The 10,102-nt window shown below is 50.1% G+C and overlaps 1 pseudogene; it reads right to left on the bottom strand.

The window, feature by feature from the left end:
• Window positions 1-4,632: 4,632 nt before the first annotated feature.
• LOC112895781 lies at window positions 4,633-9,131 on the bottom strand (annotated as a pseudogene).
• Window positions 9,132-10,102: the final 971 nt, after the last annotated feature.

The following is a 10,102-nucleotide window of genomic DNA, read 5'->3' as shown; positions in this document are numbered from 1 at the left end:
CTAGATAAATACTATGTCTAGATGTATAGCAAAAGTTATGTATTTAAATTTGCCAAAATGACCTACAAGGTGTGGACAACTCTCAATCCACAATTCCCAGAGTGACCGGAGATTACTGCTCCACAGGTTTCCTGGAATGGATACTATACAAGCACATGCTATACCATACTCAGTGACTCGAGCGAGTTGAGGTTTTCCAGGCAGCTGGGAAACCAAGCAGACAAATCCCACAGTTCTGCAAGGAAAGCAGTTTAAGAGATGGTGGTAATAGCATTCCCCCTTGCCAGTTGAGTTGTGGACAGTCGCAAATGATCAAATCTACTAGACGAGAAAAACCCTGAAATCTTTCACCAGGAAGGACTCGTAGCTCGTGACATGATCTCACACAAATTCTCCTAATGGAAGGGAGACACTCGTGTTAGGAGGTCATCAATGCTTAGCAGCTTGCAGCAGAAGGAAATGGTTAGATCTCGGAGCGATGAGAATGTCCGAGTGCTGCTGATGCCCCCTATGAGATTCCCAGGCTCGATCAATTTCAGTGTCTTGAGAGATGGAGACAACAAAGTTCGTGAATAGATATTAGGGGAATAACACACCTTCAGATCCTCACGACAACGGAAATGCATGTCGAAATCCTTCAGTCGGTATTGAAACTAACCTTGTGCACTGATGGTGGGCATCTCAGTCCGACTTATTTGTTGCATGGTTCTTGAAACTGAAATGCTCTCAAGTCTATTGCCATAACTAAGCCGCAGAGATGTTATATTCTGCAAGTTTTGCGGCTGAAACCAGCTTGGAAGAGATATTCCTGGATATCTCTCCAGGGCGAAATAACTGAGACAATTGGGAGGATGTAGAGCTTCGAGAACTTCTACCTCTTTGTGTTCTGGTGACAACAACCATTGCAGAGTCAGACTGTTAAAGACATTCAATGTTCTTTAGTTCAGCCTCTGTTGCATCATCTTGGCATATGAAATCAAGATCACTTATAATCAAATCTGTAAAAGATAGGTTTGCATACTTCATCCATCCGATCTCCATTTCACGCCCATTAATATGTGTCACACTCTTTCGGTAATACTGAAAGCCTCTTGATTTGAATCTCTGTAACTTGGTCAACTTGTTTACTTCCATAGGCAAGCTGAGTATATTGAACCCTTCCGCATCAAAAACCTGCAAATTGTAAAGGCAATAGAAGGATGAAGGAAGCGTCCTAGGTTTCCGATAAGGCCTTGAGGTCTTGAGGTAACGGAGATGCTTCAGGTTGTCAATACTCTCTGGTAATTCCCTCACCGAGCCAAAAAAAAATAACACGCAGGTACAGTAGTTCCAGCAATCCATCACTGAAGATGAAGTCTCACTCAATAAAGAAATGTTAGTGTTCAAAAGTAGGGTGCGCAGCTTTCTGTGCTTGCCTAGGCTTAATAAGACGGAATCATCAACACCACTTGGTAGTATTGACAAATGGCGAACGTTTGGAGGAACATCGTGGATCTGACTCATATTCTTTACAACGAAGCATTCGTCCTCAGAAACTAGCTGTGCCATGTCATGCATCAGGTCATGTATTACGTATTTACCATGGAGTTTCTGGAAGAAGGCCAAATTTACAAGGTCATCAAAGTACTGATCACTGATGTGTTGAAGTAGAATGATACCTTTTGGTTCCACAAAGCCTTCAGCCACCCAAATTTCAGCTAGACTTGCCTTCTCAAAATTATAATCTTTAGGGTATACAGCACACAGAACGAGAAGCACCTGTTCAGATATGAAGGTAAATACATGTAGCTCAACGAAGAGCTAGCAAAATGTTAGTATCCTTCTGTCTAAGCTGCCCCAGTTCACTGTTTAGCTTGTCATTCCAGCGTGCAGCGCTAAGGTTCTTTTGTAGTAGCCTTCCAATAGTTTTGGCAGTTTGTAACAAAAATGGCCCCATTAAGCTATTATTGTAATTTTGGTGATTGAGTGATAACATGATCAATGGGACTAATCAAGTTTGTTAAGTGAACGATCTTAGGTCTCATGGATGAAATATAAACCCCAGCAAAGCAAGAAATGAAGAAAGAACTCGAAGTAGTCTCGAATTGGACGAGTTCAGCATGAAGCAGGGTGTCGGATGAACTGACAACATGAAAAATCAACATGTTGGTGCAATACAGAATTGCAACGACAATCAAAAGCAAAAAAGCCTTAGGCATCGCATGATTCGACACTATTGAAGAATGCATCGGTGCAATGGTGCTTTGATTACTAGCGACAGAAGACATTGGGGATAAAACTCTTTAGCACCAGATGAACCGACGGACATCAGATGAAGCGTCGGATGAATGCGTCGGTGCAATGACGTAAGCAAAAGGTGGCACGGCAGAAAGGGGGCAACAACTATGTGGCAAAAGGGAGGGTACCAGATAAACCAACACCCACCAAATAGAGAGTCGGTTCATTCGACACAAGTGTTCTTTTTTTGGCCATTGGAGCAACAGCTCATTGGAGTTGTTGGGATATTTATACCCCCTTCACTCGCCCATTTGAGATTGCTGGAGTCTAGAGTAAGCTCATACACATTGAAGAAGACATCCTAGCCACCATAGAGCTTAATTAGTGATCACATCCAATACCTTTAGTACATGCTTAATGAGTGTTAGTGCTAGATTAGGCCAAGAGAGAGAGAGAGAGCAAGGTGTAGCTGCCTTGTATTCGGTTCTAGAGTGAATCATCATTGTAATCTTGGTGTGTGGCCTCTTGGAGTCTTGGTGACTCACCGGCAAGTCTTCGACCCTCCGGTTTGGTGTGGAGCAGCAATGACGACCGTGTTTGGGGGATGAGGAGACCCCTTCTTCATGGAAAGCTCTGTAGTGAAAACGGCATCAAGGTGATCGATACGAGAAGTGGTGAGCATTGCCTTCATGGCAAGATCCTCATCGACTTAGAGCGAGCCTTAGTGGCGATACCAAGCTCTTGATCAGAAGAGACTAGGTCACCGGAAGCATATCCTTGGTGGAGCTCCAGCATGGACTAGGGATAGCTTTAGCCCACGGATACCACGGGAAAAAATCGACATACCGAGTTTGCATTTTTCTAACCCACTCCTTTACATTTCTGCACTTCTTTATTGCAACTTGTGTGCCTTCACATTCTTAGAGTAGTATCAAGTTAGGACTGGATATAGATTGCAAAACTCTTGTTTGAGTGGTTTGGAACACTAAGGAAATCATAATTGCACATCTAAATAGCATGTTCTAGTTTATGTTTTGTGCAAACTAAATGGAGACCATAGGTTAAGGTTTTAAGTTGCCTAATTCACCCCCTCCTCTTTTAGGCTACGAGCACCGATTCCTTTCATATCTAAAGGAGATCCTTTCAACTTGGGGAGTATGCGTCTACCAATATGTTCAAACTGTGGATCTATGCGAGGAACCTCTGACCCAAACACACATTATTGAAGAAATCCCAAAAGACACTATTGACCCTTTTTGTTTTAGCTTAAGAGTTTGAAGTCCCGATTTTGAGAAATCAAAAAGTCAGATGACTCTCAGAATCTAGAATTGAGAATCTATAATCAGCTGGATTCTCAATTCTGGATTCTGAAAGTCAGACAAATCCTCACAACTTTGTAACTTGAGCGTTTCAAGAGACGAGGGTAACTTCATTTCCATTTCCCCATTAGGAAGTTGACAGTTCGAAATTTCCAAATGCTTTAGCGAAGGAAAACTCCCAGGAAGGTCATCAACGATTAGCAATTTCGAGCAGTAGGAGATGGTTAGCTGAGTAAGAGATGGGAATGTTCCAGAGCTGCTGCAGCCAACTTGGTGAGAATGGTTACTGAAGCCTGGTTCAGATTTTCCAATAAATGCAAGGGATCGACAAAACTTTATCTCTTATTCTTGTAGAGCTGGAAGATTCCACATTTGTAGTTGAATGGACGTCAAATGGGACTTTGATATACGCAAGTAGGTTAGGGCGGAGCAGTCGATATTGTCTGCCAGATTTCCGCAGTCACCATCTAGCTCGAGCTTCTTGAGGGATGGGGCCAATAAACGTGTCGAATTGATGTTTGGACATTTGCACACCTTCAGTTCTTCAAGGCAGCGCAAATCTTTAAAACTTGGTAGTGACACTAACCTGTTGCAATATTCGATCTTTATTTTTCTTATGCCTGGCACATAAGCTGGTTGCACAAATTGTTCAAGGCTTGATAAAGTTTCGCACTGTTCAATGCTGCCAATGTTGTTATTGTCACCAGTTAGCACCTCGGGTGCCATGTGCACTGACCTCGTATAGGATGGTATTTCATCTGACCTTGACAAGTTTCGCGGTTCAAACCAGGAATGAAGGAATTCGCCGTTGCAAGACCTTAGGCTCAGAGATGTGTCAAGTCCCCGGTGATATTCAAGTGTCCGTGATTTAAACTGTCTTAGATTGATCATCTTACTCAAGTCACTGGGCAAGCATTCAAGAGTGCAATTCGAAGCATATAAGCCCTGCAAGTTGTAAAGGTTGCAGAATCCTGAAGGAAAGCTCTTGAATGTGCAACTCCATGAAACTTCAAGGTACCGAAGATGCTTCAAGTTGTTAATACTCTCTGGAAATTCTCTCACAGATGTACAAAGAAAGACACGTATGCACAGAAGTTCAGTACACCAGCGATCCATCACAGATGCAAAGTAGGGTGCGAAGATTTTTGTACTTGCATAGAATCAGCAAGCTGTTGTTGTCGATCTTTGTGCTAGAGAGTATTGATAGATGACGAACACTGTTGAGAATTTTCTGAAAATCACTCTCAACTTTTATGGTGAAGCATTCATCCTTTGAGACTAGTTGGGCCATATCATGCATTAGGTCATGGATCACATATGTACGCCGATGTTTCTCAAAGAAGGACCGATTTACAAGGTCATCAAAGTACTGGTGGCTAATATTTTCAATTGGAATGCCAACTCGAGGTTTCACAAAGCCTTCTGCAATCCAAATCTCAGCTAAACTTTGCTTTTGAAATTTGTGGTCTTTGGGGTAGACTGCACAGAATGAGAAGCATCTTTTCAAATGGAGTGGTAAGTATATGTAGCTCAACCGAAGAGCTGGCAAAATGTCAGTCTCCTCTTGTGTCAAATCCCACAGTTTACTATTAAGTATATTTTCCCAGTGTGTAGTATCAAGGCTCATTTGCAATAGTCATCCAACAGTTTTAGCAGCCAATGGAGAACCCATCAGTTTAGGTAGTATGTCTCTACCAATACGTTCCAACTCTGGTTCAATCTGAGAGCTATTTAACCCAAACACAGAATGTTTGAAGAAATCCCAAAAGACAGCCTCCTTTAAACCATCTAATTTAATGGGATCCACTGTGTGCACTTGATCAGCGACGTTTTGAGATCTAGTGGTAACCAGTATCATACTTCCATGTAGTACATCTTTAAGAGGTGCACAAAACCTCTTCCAACACTGTCCATTTTCCCTCAATGCATCATGCCACATGTCGTCAAGGACATGTAACAATCTTGTTGTTTTCAGTTTAATAGCTAGAGAACCCTGAAGAGAATTTAAATTGTCCTTCACTACTTCTCTTTTAGAATATGATTCCACGGCCTCTTTAGTTAATCTCTTCACATCAAAGTCATCGGAGACACATATCCATATGATCATGTCAAAATGAGATTTCACTTGTGGATGATTGCAAATATTTTGGGCCAGTGTAGTCTTTCCAACACCCCCAAGTCCAACTATTGGCAAAACAGAAAAATTTGGTATTATTGTTTCGTTGTTGCCTTGGCTGGCATTAACCTGGTTGTTTGCTGACCCAATAATTGCACTTCTTGTTCTCTAGCGATTGGAATTGGTCCTGCCTCGTTTTTCAGGTACACCAAGAAATTTAATAAGCTGCTTCACTTCCTCTTCGCGTCCGAACATCTTTGGCTCAGTGGGAGAAGAACTGGTCTCTGGTCTGACCGCTTTGTCAAACCGTGGAATCACTTGATGTAATAAGCCCATGTCCTTGAGCTTGATAGAACAATTATTGAGCCTTTTCTGGATATCAGTCACCTAGTTGAAGCTACCTTGAGTGACACTGCGAAAGAAGTCAATGTAAGGCTGCACTGATGTAGCATTGCCCTCTGCTGAGACCTTCAACTCGTACCATACAAACTCATCAATGAGGTCCTCCGCCTCACAAACTGCATCCTTGAGCATTGGAAGGAGCTCTGCCACACACTGTTCATGGTTTTTCCACTCTGCTCGATCGATGAGGCTGTACACTACTGGTAGAGTATCCATAAGGCCTCTGAGGTCGCTCTGCAACTGCAGCACTTCATCTTCTTGAAGTGTCTGTTCCTGTGGGTCAGTCTGTGAGTCCAGTTCAACATCTTCTTGATGGTTTTGCGTATTTATTGCACCCCATTGTGTGTTAGAAATAATCGTGACATGGTTAGGATTAATGGGTGTGTGTGCGTGAGTTTGGACAGTGCGTGCACCATGCACGTGCGTGTGTGTGGCGCACGACGCCGAGGACGGCAAGCACGGAGCAGCAGAGCTGCCGGCTCGGGCCAGCTAGGCGCGGCGCGATAGGATCGAGCTCGCACGTGCAGGCGATGCAGCGGGTGCGCGTGTTAGTTGGAGGGGTGGCACGAATATCGCCAGACCGTTGAGTGCGTGGACACGCCGTGTGCGCGAGCGCGTCGCGCGGGCACGACGTCGCGCATGCAGCGGCCATGGCGTGGGAGTCGTGGGGCATGGAGGTGAGCTCTGCCACGGCTATAAGTAGCACCTCTCCCTCTGTAACCAACAGCTTGATGGTGTGAGTAAATCGGCCAACATACAGGCGAACTCATCGCCGGGGTGTTTGTCGCCGAAACAACACTGTTCATCTTCTTCCTTGGGCTGCTGGCCATTCCTAGCGAGTGAGCGCGAGTGAGGTCGTTCCGGGGTGAGCAATCGACGTTCTCGGTTCCAACAATTGAAGTGAGGTCGTTCCGGGGCGAGCAATCGACGTTCTCGGTTCCAACAATTGGTATCAGGGCTAGGATGGAGACGCCGCCGGCGAAGGATGGCCTCAAGATGTTCGACGGCGTGGGCTCGTCGAGCGCCGCGGTGGAGCGCGTTGTCAACACCAACTCCGTCGAGATCCCGCTGCTGACCAAGGTGAATTACCACGAGTGGGCGTTGGTCATGCAGGTCTCGCTGGAGGCGATGGAACTATGGGACGCGGTGGAGGCCGTGTGCAAGGAGCGCCCCAAGGATCGGCGGGCGATGGCCGCCATCCTGCGCGCGGTGCCGTCGGAGATGAAGGCCGGGCTCGCCGTGAAGAAGTCGGCGAAAGAGGCATGGGACGCGGTGAAGGCGATGCGTGTCGGCGATGATCGCGTAAAGGCCGCGAGTGTGCAGCGCTTGTGGAAGGAGTATGAGAATGTCGCGTTCCGCGACGGCGAAACAGTGGGTGATTTCGCGCTGCGGATCAACGGCCTCGTCGCGAGCCTCCGGGAGATGGGCGAGACATTGGAGGACCACCGCGTCGTGAAGAAGATCCTTCGCGTCGTCCCCAAGCGCCTCAAGCAGGTGGCCGTGGCAATCGAGATGCTCACCGACCTCAACACGGCGACGATCGAGGAGATTGTTGGGCGGCTGCGCGTGGCGGAGGAAGCAGACAACGAAGACGCGGAGGAAGGTACTGTGGAGGTGGCTGGGCGCCTGTACCTCACCGAGGAGCGGTGGGAGGAACGGCGTCGGCAGCGGAACAAGGAGAAGACGCGCGGCGGCGACGCGCGGCATGGCAGGAACGGCAAGGATGCACGGCGCGGCGGCAATGGCAGCGACACACGACGCGGTGGCAACAAGGGCGACGGCAACAGTGACACCGACGACGATGCGAGCAGCACGGTGTCGGGTTCAAGCCGGCGCGGGTGGAGCCGGAACCGCGGCCGATGCTTCGAGTGCGGGGAACACGGCCACATCGCCAAGTATTGTCGCGAACGCAAGAAGAAGGAGGAGACGGCGCTGCTCGCCGACTTCGGCGAGACCCCGGCGCTCCCGTGAAGACGGTGATCGATCCATGTCAAGATTAGGGGGGTGAATGTTAGAAATAATCGTGACATGGTTAGGATTAATGGGTGTGTGTGCGTGAGTTTGGACAGTGCGTGCACCATGCACGTGCGTGTGTGTGGCGCACGACGCCGAGGACGGCAAGCACGGAGCAGCAGAGCTGCCGGCTCGGGCCAGCTAGGCGCGGCGCGATAGGATCGAGCTCGCACGTGCAGGCGATGCAGCGGGTGCGCGTGTTAGTTGGAGGGGTGGCACGAATATCGCCAGACCGTTGAGTGCGTGGACACGCCGTGTGCGCGAGCGCGTCGCGCGGGCACGACGTCGCGCATGCAGCGGCCATGGCGTGGGAGTCGTGGGGCATGGAGGTGAGCTCTGCCACGGCTATAAGTAGCACCTCTCCCTCTGTAACCAACAGCTTGATGGTGTGAGTAAATCGGCCAACATACAGGCGAACTCATCGCCGGGGTGTTTGTCGCCGAAACAACACTGTTCATCTTCTTCCTTGGGCTGCTGGCCATTCCTAGCGAGTGAGCGCGAGTGAGGTCGTTCCGGGGCGAGCAATCGACGTTCTCGGTTCCAACAATTGAAGTGAGGTCGTTCCGGGGCGAGCAATCGACGTTCTCGGTTCCAACATTGTGAACGGACCGATGAGATAGCAGATCTAACCCATTGGAACAAACTAACACACTCATTGATTCCATTAAACACTCCCATAGTTTTTGGAATGATGTTCATTGAATTCTGAAGAATTAGCTTCATCCTGTGGACATATAATGGAAACATTGAGCACTAGAGTATAATCTTGTATTACAGATAATGGTAAAGATGTATAAATACTAGCAAGGTATTGCAGCAACTAAATTGTACGTTGTTTCATAGAGATGTACCAACCATCTCTCTCTCTCCCCCCTCAACCCGCCGCCACCTCTCTCTCTCCCCGGCGTCCCTCTCGCCCCACCGGCAGCGCCTCTACCTGGCGGCTCCCTCCCTGCCTGCCTCCCTCCCTCCGCGCGGCTTCAAGCCGGCGTGGATCCAAGCGGCACGCGGAACCTGCGAGCGTGCAGGGCGAGGCACGCAGCGCACAGGAGGAGCTGCAGCATGGCGGCTCGGCGCGGATCCGCACGGGAGCAGCGAGGCCGCGCGTGGAGGACTAGGAGGTGGCCCGGCGCGGGCCAAGGAGGCGGCGGTGCAAGCGTGCGGAGGCTGCAGCAGCGCAGCGCGGGTCCGACGCGAGGCGGAGGACCGGCGGGCGGCTCGGCTCAATCCCGCAGGCGCGTGCGTGCGAGTCAGCAGGCCACGCGCGGGCAGGCTAGGGGCCCAGCGGTGCGGGGAGCGGAGCGGAAGCGGCGCGCAGGAGCTGTGGCCAGGCGCGGCAGTCCTGCAGGAGGCTGCGCGGGCGTGCCGACCATGCTTCAGCAGCACACGCGTGTGAGCAGAGGAGGCTCAGTCCGTGAGCAGGAGGACCCTACAGTTCGCAGAGGAGTCGGCATAGCGAGCCGATCCGGCTCCATCGTCTCCTCCCATGGGTCCATGACGTCCAGCAGCCGGCACGGGCACCGGCTGCCATGGGGACTGGGATACCGGGGAGGAGGGCGAGGCGGCAGTGGTTCCGGCGGCGCGTGCGGAGGCGCGCCGAGGCTGTGGCGCACGAGGAGCAGGCGGCGGCGGCAGTAGCGGAGCAGCGACGTGTGACACGCTGGCAGCATGAGCGTGAGGCGGAGAAGGTTGCTGCGGCAGCGGCCGAGGCAGCGGCGGAGGAGCAGAGGGCGGCCGCTGCAGCGGCGACGAGGCGCGTGTCACATAGAGGAGCGCATGAGGCGGCGGAGGCGCGCATCGCCGAGGCGCGGCGCCAGGTGGCTGACACGGCTCTCTCGTCGTCCACACGATCGTCGGCACCACGAAGTGGTGATGCTGACAAAGACCAACTACACAGAGTGGTCTTTGGTCATGAAGGTGAAGCTGCAAGTGCGGCAGATGTGGGACGCGGTGCGGTACGGCGACATTGACTGTCACGAGGACTGGCGAGCGCTCGAGGTGCTGCTCACTGCGGTCCCGATGGAGATGATGACCA

Source organism: Panicum hallii, chromosome 1, assembly GCF_002211085.1.
Source record: "Panicum hallii strain FIL2 chromosome 1, PHallii_v3.1, whole genome shotgun sequence".
In the NCBI taxonomy this organism is placed as follows: domain Eukaryota; kingdom Viridiplantae; phylum Streptophyta; class Magnoliopsida; order Poales; family Poaceae; genus Panicum; species Panicum hallii.
The sequence above is the reverse complement of the archived record's forward strand: the minus strand, read 5'-3'. Positions and strand labels throughout refer to the sequence as shown.